At 60.7% G+C, this 17,897-nt stretch overlaps 1 long non-coding RNA gene across 2 annotated transcripts in view; it reads left to right on the top strand.

The window, feature by feature from the left end:
- The window catches only part of LOC102163011 (uncharacterized), a 53,968-nt gene that overhangs the window by 17,197 nt on the left and 18,874 nt on the right, over positions 1–17,897 (top strand). For both annotated transcript variants that reach the window (XR_014815165.1, XR_014815166.1), the window contains exons 12-21: positions 1,043–1,134; positions 2,746–2,837; positions 4,520–4,611; positions 6,223–6,314; positions 7,916–8,007; positions 9,690–9,781; positions 11,393–11,484; positions 13,072–13,163; positions 14,846–14,937; positions 16,549–16,640. This is a non-coding gene — a long non-coding RNA (uncharacterized LOC102163011). The remainder of the gene's footprint in view (positions 1–1,042; positions 1,135–2,745; positions 2,838–4,519; positions 4,612–6,222; positions 6,315–7,915; positions 8,008–9,689; positions 9,782–11,392; positions 11,485–13,071; positions 13,164–14,845; positions 14,938–16,548; positions 16,641–17,897) is intronic.

The raw sequence follows: 17,897 nt of genomic DNA, 5'->3' as shown, positions 1-17,897 counted from the left end.
CCGGGGTCTGAGTGTCCTTTGCTTGTTTGGAGGCGGGTCTCTGGACCCAGAGACAATGGGTGGGACGCGCAGTTGCTAAGTCTTCCTGGCAGGGATTTTTGGCTTCCAGCAAGCTGGGCTTCAGGTCCTGAATGCAGGGCGTCAGTGCAGTGGTGTGTTGGGGTCGGGCTGTGCTCACTGCTGGGCTCTTTCTGCCGAGAAATTCCACCACCTCCTCTTCCTTCCCTCTCTCCCTGAGGCTTTTTCCTCTGCGTGGCACGTGTTCGAAGGAACGTCCGTGACACTGGGAAAGGGGCATGATGGCCGGGTGGTCCATCATTGCAAGCTGAGTCCCGGGGATGAAGGCAGCTAATTCAAAGCCTGCTCCTGGCGTGTACCTAATGGGGTTGCTGACATCAAAAGTGGGGTGGTGTTGGGTGGAGTGGGTGCCCTGACCCACTCTGAGATGGCCACAGCACTGCCTGTAGAGCCTTTCAGTGAGCGGAGAGACAGAGGAGTGAGGGTGTCACTCTGGCAAGTGCCCTGGGCCAGTGCAGACCAGGGTTCTGCTGTGGGGTGTGGAGGGAGGACTGAGAGGTGCTTGTAGAGCCCAGGCCGGTTGGAAGGTGCCAGAGCGCGAGCAGAACCCCTCCTGCAGCTCCTGGGCCGCAGTTCCAGACCGAGATCTCATGGTGGGAGACGGTTGGGTGGAGGAAACAGAGCGAGGTCCTCGGGTACTTGTGGCCCAAAGTCCCTCAGCTCAGAGAAGGGACAAGTTCCTGCCATCACCTCCATGGCTCGATTCCTGCCTGGCCGGGTGGCCCCATGGCGAGAGAGGTCAAGGCCCTGAGTGTCAAGGCCCTGAGTGTCCTTGGGCTGTTTGGAGGCACAACACGGGACTCAGAAATACCTGGCTTGAATCTTGGACACGCAGTTTCTTCGAATCAGGCCGGTGTGGAATTTAACGTCTAGAAAGCTGGGCTTTTGGTCATCAATGCAGTGTGTCAATGTGGTGGTATTCTGGGGGGCAGACTGAGCTGATCCCTGTGCCTTTTGCCTCCAGAGAGCTCCACACCTTACCTGCTCCGTCCCATTCCACCTGAGCCTCTTCCTCCTCTGCTGGGCACCTGGGCCTGGGAACGCACCTAAAGCCAGGTAAGAGCGAACAATGCCTGGGTGGTCCTGGATCTCGAACCTGGTGCCAGAGCCGAAGGTGCTGATCGACCGACAGGCAGCTCTCCCGACCTAGCCAGCCGGGGTGTCTGCTCTCAGGGGGTGGGACCGTGTCCTGGGCGGTGCGTGTCCCTGGCGACTTTGAAATGGTCACATTCCCCCCACCCATCGTGGCACTTAAGTGCCCTGCCAAGGAGAAGAGTCAGGACATCCCTGCCGGTCCGTGCCCCCAGCCAAGTGCAGACCAGGGTTCCCCTGTGGGACCCAGAGGAAGGGCAGAGGTGCTGTGAGGGCGCGTGTCCGCCAGACGGCGCCAGAGGGCCAGCAGAGCCCTGGGTCTCCCTGGCTCAGAAGGGGATTGAGCGGAGGGAACCTCGAGGAAGCGCCCGGAGACGTGTGTGTGCGTGCGTGTGCGTGCGTGTGCGTGCGTGTGTGTGTGTGTGGCACCTGTGACCCCGTGGCCCCGTTTGCCTCCACTCAGTGAGGGGATGTGTCGAATTCAATCCCCGTCCGGCCGGGTGGCCCCAAGATCAGGGAGATGGACAGGCTGTCCGGGGTCTGAGTGTCCTTTGCTTGTTTGGAGGCGGGTCTCTGGACCCAGAGACAATGGGTGGGACGCGCAGTTGCTAAGTCTTCCTGGCAGGGATTTTTGGCTTCCAGCAAGCTGGGCTTCAGGTCCTGAATGCAGGGCGTCAGTGCAGTGGTGTGTTGGGGTCGGGCTGTGCTCACTGCTGGGCTCTTTCTGCCGAGAAATTCCACCACCTCCTCTTCCTTCCCTCTCTCCCTGAGGCTTTTTCCTCTGCGTGGCACGTGTTCGAAGGAACGTCCGTGACACTGGGAAAGGGGCATGATGGCCGGGTGGTCCATCATTGCAAGCTGAGTCCCGGGGATGAAGGCAGCTAATTCAAAGCCTGCTCCTGGCGTGTACCTAATGGGGTTGCTGACATCAAAAGTGGGGTGGCGTTGGGTGGAGTGGGTGCCCTGACCCACTCTGAGATGGCCACAGCACTGCCTGTAGAGCATTTCAGTGAGCGGAGAGACAGAGGAGTGAGGGTGTCACTCTGGCAAGTGCCCTGGGCCAGTGCAGACCAGGGTTCTGCTGTGGGGTGTGGAGGGAGGACTGAGAGGTGCTTGTAGAGCCCAGGCCGGTTGGAAGGTGCCAGAGCGCGAGCAGAACCCCTCCTGCAGCTCCTGGGCCGCAGTTCCAGACCGAGATCTCATGGTGGGAGACGGTTGGGTGGAGGAAACAGAGCGAGGTCCTCGGGTACTTGTGGCCCAAAGTCCCTCAGCTCAGAGAAGGGACAAGTTCCTGCCATCACCTCCATGGCTCGATTCCTGCCTGGCCGGGTGGCCCCATGGCGAGAGAGGTCAAGGCCCTGAGTGTCAAGGCCCTGAGTGTCCTTGGGCTGTTTGGAGGCACAACACGGGACTCAGAAATACCTGGCTTGAATCTTGGACACGCAGTTTCTTCGAATCAGGCCGGTGTGGAATTTAACGTCTAGAAAGCTGGGCTTTTGGTCATCAATGCAGTGTGTCAATGTGGTGGTATTCTGGGGGGCAGACTGAGCTGATCCCTGTGCCTTTTGCCTCCAGAGAGCTCCACACCTTACCTGCTCCGTCCCATTCCACCTGAGCCTCTTCCTCCTCTGCTGGGCACCTGGGCCTGGGAACGCACCTAAAGCCAGGTAAGAGCGAACAATGCCTGGGTGGTCCTGGATCTCGAACCTGGTGCCAGAGCCGAAGGTGCTGATCGACCGACAGGCAGCTCTCCCGACCTAGCCAGCCGGGGTGTCTGCTCTCAGGGGGTGGGACCGTGTCCTGGGCGGTGCGTGTCCCTGGCGACTTTGAAATGGTCACATTCCCCCCACCCATCGTGGCACTTAAGTGCCCTGCCAAGGAGAAGAGTCAGGACATCCCTGCCGGCCCGTGCCCCCAGCCAAGTGCAGACCAGGGTTCCCCTGTGGGACCCAGAGGAAGGGCAGAGGTGCTGTGAGGGCGCGTGTCCGCCAGACGGCGCCAGAGGGCCAGCAGAGCCCTGGGTCTCCCTGGCTCAGAAGGGGATTGAGCGGAGGGAACCTCGAGGAAGCGCCCGGAGACGTGTGTGTGCGTGTGTGTGCGTGTTTGTGTGTGTGTGTGTGTGCGTGCGTGTGTGTGTGTGCGTGCGTGTGTGTGTGTGTGTGTGTGTGTGGCACCTGTGACCCCGTGGCCCCGTTTGCCTCCACTCAGTGAGGGGATGTGTCGAATTCAATCCCCGTCCGGCCGGGTGGCCCCAAGATCAGGGAGATGGACAGGCTGTCCGGGGTCTGAGTGTCCTTTGCTTGTTTGGAGGCGGGTCTCTGGACCCAGAGACAATGGGTGGGACGCGCAGTTGCTAAGTCTTCCTGGCAGGGATTTTTGGCTTCCAGCAAGCTGGGCTTCAGGTCCTGAATGCAGGGCGTCAGGGCAGTGGTGTGTTGGGGTCGGGCTGTGCTCACTGCTGGGCTCTTTCTGCCGAGAAATTCCACCACCTCCTCTTCCTTCCCTCTCTCCCTGAGGCTTTTTCCTCTGCGTGGCACGTGTTCGAAGGAACGTCCGTGACACTGGGAAAGGGGCATGATGGCCGGGTGGTCCATCATTGCAAGCTGAGTCCCGGGGATGAAGGCAGCTAATTCAAAGCCTGCTCCTGGCGTGTACCTAATGGGGTTGCTGACATCAAAAGTGGGGTGGTGTTGGGTGGAGTGGGTGCCCTGACCCACTCTGAGATGGCCACAGCACTGCCTGTAGAGCCTTTCAGTGAGCGGAGAGACAGAGGAGTGAGGGTGTCACTCTGGCAAGTGCCCTGGGCCAGTGCAGACCAGGGTTCTGCTGTGGGGTGTGGAGGGAGGACTGAGAGGTGCTTGTAGAGCCCAGGCCGGTTGGAAGGTGCCAGAGCGCGAGCAGAACCCCTCCTGCAGCTCCTGGGCCGCAGTTCCAGACCGAGATCTCATGGTGGGAGACGGTTGGGTGGAGGAAACAGAGCGAGGTCCTCGGGTACTTGTGTTTGGGTACCTGGTGCCTCTGACCCTGTGGCCCAAAGTCCCTCAGCTCAGAGAAGGGACAAGTTCCTGCCATCACATCCATGGCTCGATTCCTGCCTGGCCGGGTGGCCCCATGGCGAGAGAGGTCAAGGCCCTGAGTGTCAAGGCCCTGAGTGTCCTTGGGCTGTTTGGAGGCACAACACGGGACTCAGAAATACCTGGCTTGAATCTTGGACACGCAGTTTCTTCGAATCAGGCCGGTGTGGAATTTAACGTCTAGAAAGCTGGGCTTTTGGTCATCAATGCAGTGTGTCAATGTGGTGGTATTCTGGGGGGCAGACTGAGCTGATCCCTGTGCCTTTTGCCTCCAGAGAGCTCCACACCTTACCTGCTCCGTCCCATTCCACCTGAGCCTCTTCCTCCTCTGCTGGGCACCTGGGCCTGGGAACGCACCTAAAGCCAGGTAAGAGCGAACAATGCCTGGGTGGTCCTGGATCTCGAACCTGGTGCCAGAGCCGAAGGTGCTGATCGACCGACAGGCAGCTCTCCCGACCTAGCCAGCCGGGGTGTCTGCTCTCAGGGGGTGGGACCGTGTCCTGGGCGGTGCGTGTCCCTGGCGACTTTGAAATGGTCACATTCCCCCCACCCATCGTGGCACTTAAGTGCCCTGCCAAGGAGAAGAGTCAGGACATCCCTGCCGGCCCGTGCCCCCAGCCAAGTGCAGACCAGGGTTCCCCTGTGGGACCCAGAGGAAGGGCAGAGGTGCTGTGAGGGCGCGTGTCCGCCAGACGGCGCCAGAGGGCCAGCAGAGCCCTGGGTCTCCCTGGCTCAGAAGGGGATTGAGCGGAGGGAACCTCGAGGAAGCGCCCGGAGACGTGTGTGTGCGTGCGTGTGCGTGCGTGTGCGTGCGTGTGTGTGTGTGTGGCACCTGTGACCCCGTGGCCCCGTTTGCCTCCACTCAGTGAGGGGATGTGTCGAATTCAATCCCCGTCCGGCCGGGTGGCCCCAAGATCAGGGAGATGGACAGGCTGTCCGGGGTCTGAGTGTCCTTTGCTTGTTTGGAGGCGGGTCTCTGGACCCAGAGACAATGGGTGGGACGCGCAGTTGCTAAGTCTTCCTGGCAGGGATTTTTGGCTTCCAGCAAGCTGGGCTTCAGGTCCTGAATGCAGGGCGTCAGGGCAGTGGTGTGTTGGGGTCGGGCTGTGCTCACTGCTGGGCTCTTTCTGCCGAGAAATTCCACCACCTCCTCTTCCTTCCCTCTCTCCCTGAGGCTTTTTCCTCTGCGTGGCACGTGTTCGAAGGAACGTCCGTGACACTGGGAAAGGGGCATGATGGCCGGGTGGTCCATCATTGCAAGCTGAGTCCCGGGGATGAAGGCAGCTAATTCAAAGCCTGCTCCTGGCGTGTACCTAATGGGGTTGCTGACATCAAAAGTGGGGTGGTGTTGGGTGGAGTGGGTGCCCTGACCCACTCTGAGATGGCCACAGCACTGCCTGTAGAGCATTTCAGTGAGCGGAGAGACAGAGGAGTGAGGGTGTCACTCTGGCAAGTGCCCTGGGCCAGTGCAGACCAGGGTTCTGCTGTGGGGTGTGGAGGGAGGACTGAGAGGTGCTTGTAGAGCCCAGGCCGGTTGGAAGGTGCCAGAGCGCGAGCAGAACCCCTCCTGCAGCTCCTGGGCCGCAGTTCCAGACCGAGATCTCATGGTGGGAGACGGTTGGGTGGAGGAAACAGAGCGAGGTCCTCGGGTACTTGTGGCCCAAAGTCCCTCAGCTCAGAGGAGGGACAAGTTCCTGCCATCACCTCCATGGCTCGATTCCTGCCTGGCCGGGTGGCCCCATGGCGAGAGAGGTCAAGGCCCTGAGTGTCAAGGCCCTGAGTGTCCTTGGGCTGTTTGGAGGCACAACACGGGACTCAGAAATACCTGGCTTGAATCTTGGACACGCAGTTTCTTCGAATCAGGCCGGTGTGGAATTTAACGTCTAGAAAGCTGGGCTTTTGGTCATCAATGCAGTGTGTCAATGTGGTGGTATTCTGGGGGGCAGACTGAGCTGATCCCTGTGCCTTTTGCCTCCAGAGAGCTCCACACCTTACCTGCTCCGTCCCATTCCACCTGAGCCTCTTCCTCCTCTGCTGGGCACCTGGGCCTGGGAACGCACCTAAAGCCAGGTAAGAGCGAACAATGCCTGGGTGGTCCTGGATCTCGAACCTGGTGCCAGAGCCGAAGGTGCTGATCGACCGACAGGCAGCTCTCCCGACCTAGCCAGCCGGGGTGTCTGCTCTCAGGGGGTGGGACCGTGTCCTGGGCGGTGCGTGTCCCTGGCGACTTTGAAATGGTCACATTCCCCCCACCCATCGTGGCACTTAAGTGCCCTGCCAAGGAGAAGAGTCAGGACATCCCTGCCGGCCCGTGCCCCCAGCCAAGTGCAGACCAGGGTTCCCCTGTGGGACCCAGAGGAAGGGCAGAGGTGCTGTGAGGGCGCGTGTCCGCCAGACGGCGCCAGAGGGCCAGCAGAGCCCTGGGTCTCCCTGGCTCAGAAGGGGATTGAGCGGAGGGAACCTCGAGGAAGCGCCCGGAGACGTGTGTGTGCGTGCGTGTGCGTGCGTGTGCGTGCGTGTGGCACCTGTGACCCCGTGGCCCCGTTTGCCTCCACTCAGTGAGGGGATGTGTCGAATTCAATCCCCGTCCGGCCGGGTGGCCCCAAGATCAGGGAGATGGACAGGCTGTCCGGGGTCTGAGTGTCCTTTGCTTGTTTGGAGGCGGGTCTCTGGACCCAGAGACAATGGGTGGGACGCGCAGTTGCTAAGTCTTCCTGGCAGGGATTTTTGGCTTCCAGCAAGCTGGGCTTCAGGTCCTGAATGCAGGGCGTCAGTGCAGTGGTGTGTTGGGGTCGGGCTGTGCTCACTGCTGGGCTCTTTCTGCCGAGAAATTCCACCACCTCCTCTTCCTTCCCTCTCTCCCTGAGGCTTTTTCCTCTGCGTGGCACGTGTTCGAAGGAACGTCCGTGACACTGGGAAAGGGGCATGATGGCCGGGTGGTCCATCATTGCAAGCTGAGTCCCGGGGATGAAGGCAGCTAATTCAAAGCCTGCTCCTGGCGTGTACCTAATGGGGTTGCTGACATCAAAAGTGGGGTGGCGTTGGGTGGAGTGGGTGCCCTGACCCACTCTGAGATGGCCACAGCACTGCCTGTAGAGCATTTCAGTGAGCGGAGAGACAGAGGAGTGAGGGTGTCACTCTGGCAAGTGCCCTGGGCCAGTGCAGACCAGGGTTCTGCTGTGGGGTGTGGAGGGAGGACTGAGAGGTGCTTGTAGAGCCCAGGCCGGTTGGAAGGTGCCAGAGCGCGAGCAGAACCCCTCCTGCAGCTCCTGGGCCGCAGTTCCAGACCGAGATCTCATGGTGGGAGACGGTTGGGTGGAGGAAACAGAGCGAGGTCCTCGGGTACTTGTGGCCCAAAGTCCCTCAGCTCAGAGAAGGGACAAGTTCCTGCCATCACCTCCATGGCTCGATTCCTGCCTGGCCGGGTGGCCCCATGGCGAGAGAGGTCAAGGCCCTGAGTGTCAAGGCCCTGAGTGTCCTTGGGCTGTTTGGAGGCACAACACGGGACTCAGAAATACCTGGCTTGAATCTTGGACACGCAGTTTCTTCGAATCAGGCCGGTGTGGAATTTAACGTCTAGAAAGCTGGGCTTTTGGTCATCAATGCAGTGTGTCAATGTGGTGGTATTCTGGGGGGCAGACTGAGCTGATCCCTGTGCCTTTTGCCTCCAGAGAGCTCCACACCTTACCTGCTCCGTCCCATTCCACCTGAGCCTCTTCCTCCTCTGCTGGGCACCTGGGCCTGGGAACGCACCTAAAGCCAGGTAAGAGCGAACAATGCCTGGGTGGTCCTGGATCTCGAACCTGGTGCCAGAGCCGAAGGTGCTGATCGACCGACAGGCAGCTCTCCCGACCTAGCCAGCCGGGGTGTCTGCTCTCAGGGGGTGGGACCGTGTCCTGGGCGGTGCGTGTCCCTGGCGACTTTGAAATGGTCACATTCCCCCCACCCATCGTGGCACTTAAGTGCCCTGCCAAGGAGAAGAGTCAGGACATCCCTGCCGGCCCGTGCCCCCAGCCAAGTGCAGACCAGGGTTCCCCTGTGGGACCCAGAGGAAGGGCAGAGGTGCTGTGAGGGCGCGTGTCCGCCAGACGGCGCCAGAGGGCCAGCAGAGCCCTGGGTCTCCCTGGCTCAGAAGGGGATTGAGCGGAGGGAACCTCGAGGAAGCGCCCGGAGACGTGTGTGTGCGTGTGTGTGCGTGTTTGTGTGTGTGTGTGTGTGCGTGCGTGTGTGTGTGTGCGTGCGTGTGTGTGTGTGTGTGTGTGTGTGGCACCTGTGACCCCGTGGCCCCGTTTGCCTCCACTCAGTGAGGGGATGTGTCGAATTCAATCCCCGTCCGGCCGGGTGGCCCCAAGATCAGGGAGATGGACAGGCTGTCCGGGGTCTGAGTGTCCTTTGCTTGTTTGGAGGCGGGTCTCTGGACCCAGAGACAATGGGTGGGACGCGCAGTTGCTAAGTCTTCCTGGCAGGGATTTTTGGCTTCCAGCAAGCTGGGCTTCAGGTCCTGAATGCAGGGCGTCAGTGCAGTGGTGTGTTGGGGTCGGGCTGTGCTCACTGCTGGGCTCTTTCTGCCGAGAAATTCCACCACCTCCTCTTCCTTCCCTCTCTCCCTGAGGCTTTTTCCTCTGCGTGGCACGTGTTCGAAGGAACGTCCGTGACACTGGGAAAGGGGCATGATGGCCGGGTGGTCCATCATTGCAAGCTGAGTCCCGGGGATGAAGGCAGCTAATTCAAAGCCTGCTCCTGGCGTGTACCTAATGGGGTTGCTGACATCAAAAGTGGGGTGGTGTTGGGTGGAGTGGGTGCCCTGACCCACTCTGAGATGGCCACAGCACTGCCTGTAGAGCCTTTCAGTGAGCGGAGAGACAGAGGAGTGAGGGTGTCACTCTGGCAAGTGCCCTGGGCCAGTGCAGACCAGGGTTCTGCTGTGGGGTGTGGAGGGAGGACTGAGAGGTGCTTGTAGAGCCCAGGCCGGTTGGAAGGTGCCAGAGCGCGAGCAGAACCCCTCCTGCAGCTCCTGGGCCGCAGTTCCAGACCGAGATCTCATGGTGGGAGACGGTTGGGTGGAGGAAACAGAGCGAGGTCCTCGGGTACTTGTGTTTGGGTACCTGGTGCCTCTGACCCTGTGGCCCAAAGTCCCTCAGCTCAGAGAAGGGACAAGTTCCTGCCATCACATCCATGGCTCGATTCCTGCCTGGCCGGGTGGCCCCATGGCGAGAGAGGTCAAGGCCCTGAGTGTCAAGGCCCTGAGTGTCCTTGGGCTGTTTGGAGGCACAACACGGGACTCAGAAATACCTGGCTTGAATCTTGGACACGCAGTTTCTTCGAATCAGGCCGGTGTGGAATTTAACGTCTAGAAAGCTGGGCTTTTGGTCATCAATGCAGTGTGTCAATGTGGTGGTATTCTGGGGGGCAGACTGAGCTGATCCCTGTGCCTTTTGCCTCCAGAGAGCTCCACACCTTACCTGCTCCGTCCCATTCCACCTGAGCCTCTTCCTCCTCTGCTGGGCACCTGGGCCTGGGAACGCACCTAAAGCCAGGTAAGAGCGAACAATGCCTGGGTGGTCCTGGATCTCGAACCTGGTGCCAGAGCCGAAGGTGCTGATCGACCGACAGGCAGCTCTCCCGACCTAGCCAGCCGGGGTGTCTGCTCTCAGGGGGTGGGACCGTGTCCTGGGCGGTGCGTGTCCCTGGCGACTTTGAAATGGTCACATTCCCCCCACCCATCGTGGCACTTAAGTGCCCTGCCAAGGAGAAGAGTCAGGACATCCCTGCCGGCCCGTGCCCCCAGCCAAGTGCAGACCAGGGTTCCCCTGTGGGACCCAGAGGAAGGGCAGAGGTGCTGTGAGGGCGCGTGTCCGCCAGACGGCGCCAGAGGGCCAGCAGAGCCCTGGGTCTCCCTGGCTCAGAAGGGGATTGAGCGGAGGGAACCTCGAGGAAGCGCCCGGAGACGTGTGTGTGCGTGCGTGTGCGTGCGTGTGCGTGCGTGTGTGTGTGTGTGGCACCTGTGACCCCGTGGCCCCGTTTGCCTCCACTCAGTGAGGGGATGTGTCGAATTCAATCCCCGTCCGGCCGGGTGGCCCCAAGATCAGGGAGATGGACAGGCTGTCCGGGGTCTGAGTGTCCTTTGCTTGTTTGGAGGCGGGTCTCTGGACCCAGAGACAATGGGTGGGACGCGCAGTTGCTAAGTCTTCCTGGCAGGGATTTTTGGCTTCCAGCAAGCTGGGCTTCAGGTCCTGAATGCAGGGCGTCAGTGCAGTGGTGTGTTGGGGTCGGGCTGTGCTCGCTGCTGGGCTCTTTCTGCCGAGAAATTCCACCACCTCCTCTTCCTTCCCTCTCTCCCTGAGGCTTTTTCCTCTGCGTGGCACGTGTTCGAAGGAACGTCCGTGACACTGGGAAAGGGGCATGATGGCCGGGTGGGCCATCATTGCAAGCTGAGTCCCGGGGATGAAGGCAGCTAATTCAAAGCCTGCTCCTGGCGTGTACCTAATGGGGTTGCTGACATCAAAAGTGGGGTGGTGTTGGGTGGAGTGGGTGCCCTGACCCACTCTGAGATGGCCACAGCACTGCCTGTAGAGCATTTCAGTGAGCGGAGAGACAGAGGAGTGAGGGTGTCACTCTGGCAAGTGCCCTGGGCCAGTGCAGACCAGGGTTCTGCTGTGGGGTGTGGAGGGAGGACTGAGAGGTGCTTGTAGAGCCCAGGCCGGTTGGAAGGTGCCAGAGCGCGAGCAGAACCCCTCCTGCAGCTCCTGGGCCGCAGTTCCAGACCGAGATCTCATGGTGGGAGACGGTTGGGTGGAGGAAACAGAGCGAGGTCCTCGGGTACTTGTGGCCCAAAGTCCCTCAGCTCAGAGGAGGGACAAGTTCCTGCCATCACCTCCATGGCTCGATTCCTGCCTGGCCGGGTGGCCCCATGGCGAGAGAGGTCAAGGCCCTGAGTGTCAAGGCCCTGAGTGTCCTTGGGCTGTTTGGAGGCACAACACGGGACTCAGAAATACCTGGCTTGAATCTTGGACACGCAGTTTCTTCGAATCAGGCCGGTGTGGAATTTAACGTCTAGAAAGCTGGGCTTTTGGTCATCAATGCAGTGTGTCAATGTGGTGGTATTCTGGGGGGCAGACTGAGCTGATCCCTGTGCCTTTTGCCTCCAGAGAGCTCCACACCTTACCTGCTCCGTCCCATTCCACCTGAGCCTCTTCCTCCTCTGCTGGGCACCTGGGCCTGGGAACGCACCTAAAGCCAGGTAAGAGCGAACAATGCCTGGGTGGTCCTGGATCTCGAACCTGGTGCCAGAGCCGAAGGTGCTGATCGACCGACAGGCAGCTCTCCCGACCTAGCCAGCCGGGGTGTCTGCTCTCAGGGGGTGGGACCGTGTCCTGGGCGGTGCGTGTCCCTGGCGACTTTGAAATGGTCACATTCCCCCCACCCATCGTGGCACTTAAGTGCCCTGCCAAGGAGAAGAGTCAGGACATCCCTGCCGGCCCGTGCCCCCAGCCAAGTGCAGACCAGGGTTCCCCTGTGGGACCCAGAGGAAGGGCAGAGGTGCTGTGAGGGCGCGTGTCCGCCAGACGGCGCCAGAGGGCCAGCAGAGCCCTGGGTCTCCCTGGCTCAGAAGGGGATTGAGCGGAGGGAACCTCGAGGAAGCGCCCGGAGACGTGTGCGTGCGTGTGCGTGCGTGTGGCACCTGTGACCCCGTGGCCCCGTTTGCCTCCACTCAGTGAGGGGATGTGTCGAATTCAATCCCCGTCCGGCCGGGTGGCCCCAAGATCAGGGAGATGGACAGGCTGTCCGGGGTCTGAGTGTCCTTTGCTTGTTTGGAGGCGGGTCTCTGGACCCAGAGACAATGGGTGGGACGCGCAGTTGCTAAGTCTTCCTGGCAGGGATTTTTGGCTTCCAGCAAGCTGGGCTTCAGGTCCTGAATGCAGGGCGTCAGTGCAGTGGTGTGTTGGGGTCGGGCTGTGCTCACTGCTGGGCTCTTTCTGCCGAGAAATTCCACCACCTCCTCTTCCTTCCCTCTCTCCCTGAGGCTTTTTCCTCTGCGTGGCACGTGTTCGAAGGAACGTCCGTGACACTGGGAAAGGGGCATGATGGCCGGGTGGTCCATCATTGCAAGCTGAGTCCCGGGGATGAAGGCAGCTAATTCAAAGCCTGCTCCTGGCGTGTACCTAATGGGGTTGCTGACATCAAAAGTGGGGTGGCGTTGGGTGGAGTGGGTGCCCTGACCCACTCTGAGATGGCCACAGCACTGCCTGTAGAGCATTTCAGTGAGCGGAGAGACAGAGGAGTGAGGGTGTCACTCTGGCAAGTGCCCTGGGCCAGTGCAGACCAGGGTTCTGCTGTGGGGTGTGGAGGGAGGACTGAGAGGTGCTTGTAGAGCCCAGGCCGGTTGGAAGGTGCCAGAGCGCGAGCAGAACCCCTCCTGCAGCTCCTGGGCCGCAGTTCCAGACCGAGATCTCATGGTGGGAGACGGTTGGGTGGAGGAAACAGAGCGAGGTCCTCGGGTACTTGTGGCCCAAAGTCCCTCAGCTCAGAGAAGGGACAAGTTCCTGCCATCACCTCCATGGCTCGATTCCTGCCTGGCCGGGTGGCCCCATGGCGAGAGAGGTCAAGGCCCTGAGTGTCAAGGCCCTGAGTGTCCTTGGGCTGTTTGGAGGCACAACACGGGACTCAGAAATACCTGGCTTGAATCTTGGACACGCAGTTTCTTCGAATCAGGCCGGTGTGGAATTTAACGTCTAGAAAGCTGGGCTTTTGGTCATCAATGCAGTGTGTCAATGTGGTGGTATTCTGGGGGGCAGACTGAGCTGATCCCTGTGCCTTTTGCCTCCAGAGAGCTCCACACCTTACCTGCTCCGTCCCATTCCACCTGAGCCTCTTCCTCCTCTGCTGGGCACCTGGGCCTGGGAACGCACCTAAAGCCAGGTAAGAGCGAACAATGCCTGGGTGGTCCTGGATCTCGAACCTGGTGCCAGAGCCGAAGGTGCTGATCGACCGACAGGCAGCTCTCCCGACCTAGCCAGCCGGGGTGTCTGCTCTCAGGGGGTGGGACCGTGTCCTGGGCGGTGCGTGTCCCTGGCGACTTTGAAATGGTCACATTCCCCCCACCCATCGTGGCACTTAAGTGCCCTGCCAAGGAGAAGAGTCAGGACATCCCTGCCGGCCCGTGCCCCCAGCCAAGTGCAGACCAGGGTTCCCCTGTGGGACCCAGAGGAAGGGCAGAGGTGCTGTGAGGGCGCGTGTCCGCCAGACGGCGCCAGAGGGCCAGCAGAGCCCTGGGTCTCCCTGGCTCAGAAGGGGATTGAGCGGAGGGAACCTCGAGGAAGCGCCCGGAGACGTGTGTGTGCGTGTGTGTGCGTGTTTGTGTGTGTGTGTGTGTGCGTGCGTGTGTGTGTGTGCGTGCGTGTGTGTGTGTGTGTGTGTGTGTGGCACCTGTGACCCCGTGGCCCCGTTTGCCTCCACTCAGTGAGGGGATGTGTCGAATTCAATCCCCGTCCGGCCGGGTGGCCCCAAGATCAGGGAGATGGACAGGCTGTCCGGGGTCTGAGTGTCCTTTGCTTGTTTGGAGGCGGGTCTCTGGACCCAGAGACAATGGGTGGGACGCGCAGTTGCTAAGTCTTCCTGGCAGGGATTTTTGGCTTCCAGCAAGCTGGGCTTCAGGTCCTGAATGCAGGGCGTCAGTGCAGTGGTGTGTTGGGGTCGGGCTGTGCTCACTGCTGGGCTCTTTCTGCCGAGAAATTCCACCACCTCCTCTTCCTTCCCTCTCTCCCTGAGGCTTTTTCCTCTGCGTGGCACGTGTTCGAAGGAACGTCCGTGACACTGGGAAAGGGGCATGATGGCCGGGTGGTCCATCATTGCAAGCTGAGTCCCGGGGATGAAGGCAGCTAATTCAAAGCCTGCTCCTGGCGTGTACCTAATGGGGTTGCTGACATCAAAAGTGGGGTGGTGTTGGGTGGAGTGGGTGCCCTGACCCACTCTGAGATGGCCACAGCACTGCCTGTAGAGCATTTCAGTGAGCGGAGAGACAGAGGAGTGAGGGTGTCACTCTGGCAAGTGCCCTGGGCCAGTGCAGACCAGGGTTCTGCTGTGGGGTGTGGAGGGAGGACTGAGAGGTGCTTGTAGAGCCCAGGCCGGTTGGAAGGTGCCAGAGCGCGAGCAGAACCCCTCCTGCAGCTCCTGGGCCGCAGTTCCAGACCGAGATCTCATGGTGGGAGACGGTTGGGTGGAGGAAACAGAGCGAGGTCCTCGGGTACTTGTGTTTGGGTACCTGGTGCCTCTGACCCTGTGGCCCAAAGTCCCTCAGCTCAGAGAAGGGACAAGTTCCTGCCATCACATCCATGGCTCGATTCCTGCCTGGCCGGGTGGCCCCATGGCGAGAGAGGTCAAGGCCCTGAGTGTCAAGGCCCTGAGTGTCCTTGGGCTGTTTGGAGGCACAACACGGGACTCAGAAATACCTGGCTTGAATCTTGGACACGCAGTTTCTTCGAATCAGGCCGGTGTGGAATTTAACGTCTAGAAAGCTGGGCTTTTGGTCATCAATGCAGTGTGTCAATGTGGTGGTATTCTGGGGGGCAGACTGAGCTGATCCCTGTGCCTTTTGCCTCCAGAGAGCTCCACACCTTACCTGCTCCGTCCCATTCCACCTGAGCCTCTTCCTCCTCTGCTGGGCACCTGGGCCTGGGAACGCACCTAAAGCCAGGTAAGAGCGAACAATGCCTGGGTGGTCCTGGATCTCGAACCTGGTGCCAGAGCCGAAGGTGCTGATCGACCGACAGGCAGCTCTCCCGACCTAGCCAGCCGGGGTGTCTGCTCTCAGGGGGTGGGACCGTGTCCTGGGCGGTGCGTGTCCCTGGCGACTTTGAAATGGTCACATTCCCCCCACCCATCGTGGCACTTAAGTGCCCTGCCAAGGAGAAGAGTCAGGACATCCCTGCCGGCCCGTGCCCCCAGCCAAGTGCAGACCAGGGTTCCCCTGTGGGACCCAGAGGAAGGGCAGAGGTGCTGTGAGGGCGCGTGTCCGCCAGACGGCGCCAGAGGGCCAGCAGAGCCCTGGGTCTCCCTGGCTCAGAAGGGGATTGAGCGGAGGGAACCTCGAGGAAGCGCCCGGAGACGTGTGTGTGCGTGCGTGTGCGTGCGTGTGCGTGCGTGTGTGTGTGTGTGGCACCTGTGACCCCGTGGCCCCGTTTGCCTCCACTCAGTGAGGGGATGTGTCGAATTCAATCCCCGTCCGGCCGGGTGGCCCCAAGATCAGGGAGATGGACAGGCTGTCCGGGGTCTGAGTGTCCTTTGCTTGTTTGGAGGCGGGTCTCTGGACCCAGAGACAATGGGTGGGACGCGCAGTTGCTAAGTCTTCCTGGCAGGGATTTTTGGCTTCCAGCAAGCTGGGCTTCAGGTCCTGAATGCAGGGCGTCAGTGCAGTGGTGTGTTGGGGTCGGGCTGTGCTCGCTGCTGGGCTCTTTCTGCCGAGAAATTCCACCACCTCCTCTTCCTTCCCTCTCTCCCTGAGGCTTTTTCCTCTGCGTGGCACGTGTTCGAAGGAACGTCCGTGACACTGGGAAAGGGGCATGATGGCCGGGTGGTCCATCATTGCAAGCTGAGTCCCGGGGATGAAGGCAGCTAATTCAAAGCCTGCTCCTGGCGTGTACCTAATGGGGTTGCTGACATCAAAAGTGGGGTGGTGTTGGGTGGAGTGGGTGCCCTGACCCACTCTGAGATGGCCACAGCACTGCCTGTAGAGCATTTCAGTGAGCGGAGAGACAGAGGAGTGAGGGTGTCACTCTGGCAAGTGCCCTGGGCCAGTGCAGACCAGGGTTCTGCTGTGGGGTGTGGAGGGAGGACTGAGAGGTGCTTGTAGAGCCCAGGCCGGTTGGAAGGTGCCAGAGCGCGAGCAGAACCCCTCCTGCAGCTCCTGGGCCGCAGTTCCAGACCGAGATCTCATGGTGGGAGACGGTTGGGTGGAGGAAACAGAGCGAGGTCCTCGGGTACTTGTGGCCCAAAGTCCCTCAGCTCAGAGGAGGGACAAGTTCCTGCCATCACCTCCATGGCTCGATTCCTGCCTGGCCGGGTGGCCCCATGGCGAGAGAGGTCAAGGCCCTGAGTGGCAAGGCCCTGAGTGTCCTTGGGCTGTTTGGAGGCACAACACGGGACTCAGAAATACCTGGCTTGAATCTTGGACACGCAGTTTCTTCGAATCAGGCCGGTGTGGAATTTAACGTCTAGAAAGCTGGGCTTTTGGTCATCAATGCAGTGTGTCAATGTGGTGGTATTCTGGGGGGCAGACTGAGCTGATCCCTGTGCCTTTTGCCTCCAGAGAGCTCCACACCTTACCTGCTCCGTCCCATTCCACCTGAGCCTCTTCCTCCTCTGCTGGGCACCTGGGCCTGGGAACGCACCTAAAGCCAGGTAAGAGCGAACAATGCCTGGGTGGTCCTGGATCTCGAACCTGGTGCCAGAGCCGAAGGTGCTGATCGACCGACAGGCAGCTCTCCCGACCTAGCCAGCCGGGGTGTCTGCTCTCAGGGGGTGGGACCGTGTCCTGGGCGGTGCGTGTCCCTGGCGACTTTGAAATGGTCACATTCCCCCCACCCATCGTGGCACTTAAGTGCCCTGCCAAGGAGAAGAGTCAGGACATCCCTGCCGGCCCGTGCCCCCAGCCAAGTGCAGACCAGGGTTCCCCTGTGGGACCCAGAGGAAGGGCAGAGGTGCTGTGAGGGCGCGTGTCCGCCAGACGGCGCCAGAGGGCCAGCAGAGCCCTGGGTCTCCCTGGCTCAGAAGGGGATTGAGCGGAGGGAACCTCGAGGAAGCGCCCGGAGACGTGTGTGTGCGTGCGTGTGCGTGCGTGTGCGTGCGTGTGTGTGTGTGTGGCACCTGTGACCCCGTGGCCCCGTTTGCCTCCACTCAGTGAGGGGATGTGTCGAATTCAATCCCCGTCCGGCCGGGTGGCCCCAAGATCAGGGAGATGGACAGGCTGTCCGGGGTCTGAGTGTCCTTTGCTTGTTTGGAGGCGGGTCTCTGGACCCAGAGACAGTGGGTGGGACGCGCAGTTGCTAAGTCTTCCTGGCAGGGATTTTTGGCTTCCAGCAAGCTGGGCTTCAGGTCCTGAATGCAGGGCGTCAGGGCAGTGGTGTGTTGGGGTCGGGCTGTGCTCGCTGCTGGGCTCTTTCTGCCGAGAAATTCCACCACCTCCTCTTCCTTCCCTCTCTCCCTGAGGCTTTTTCCTCTGCGTGGCACGTGTTCGAAGGAACGTCCGTGACACTGGGAAAGGGGCATGATGGCCGGGTGGTCCATCATTGCAAGCTGAGTCCCGGGGATGAAGGCAGCTAATTCAAAGCCTGCTCCTGGCGTGTACCTAATGGGGTTGCTGACATCAAAAGTGGGGTGGCGTTGGGTGGAGTGGGTGCCCTGACCCACTCTGAGATGGCCACAGCACTGCCTGTAGAGCATTTCAGTGAGCGGAGAGACAGAGGAGTGAGGGTGTCACTCTGGCAAGTGCCCTGGGCCAGTGCAGACCAGGGTTCTGCTGTGGGGTGTGGAGGGAGGACTGAGAGGTGCTTGTAGAGCCCAGGCCGGTTGGAAGGTGCCAGAGCGCGAGCAGAACCCCTCCTGCAGCTCCTGGGCCGCAGTTCCAGACCGAGATCTCATGGTGGGAGACGGTTGGGT

Source organism: Sus scrofa, chromosome 9, assembly GCF_054392235.1.
Source record: "Sus scrofa isolate SSC_HxYL_T2T_F1_AM1 chromosome 9, Sscrofa_HxYL_maternal_Yorkshire_Landrace_v2.0, whole genome shotgun sequence".
Classification (NCBI taxonomy): Eukaryota; Metazoa; Chordata; class Mammalia; order Artiodactyla; family Suidae; genus Sus; species Sus scrofa.
The sequence above is the reverse complement of the archived record's forward strand: the minus strand, read 5'-3'. Positions and strand labels throughout refer to the sequence as shown.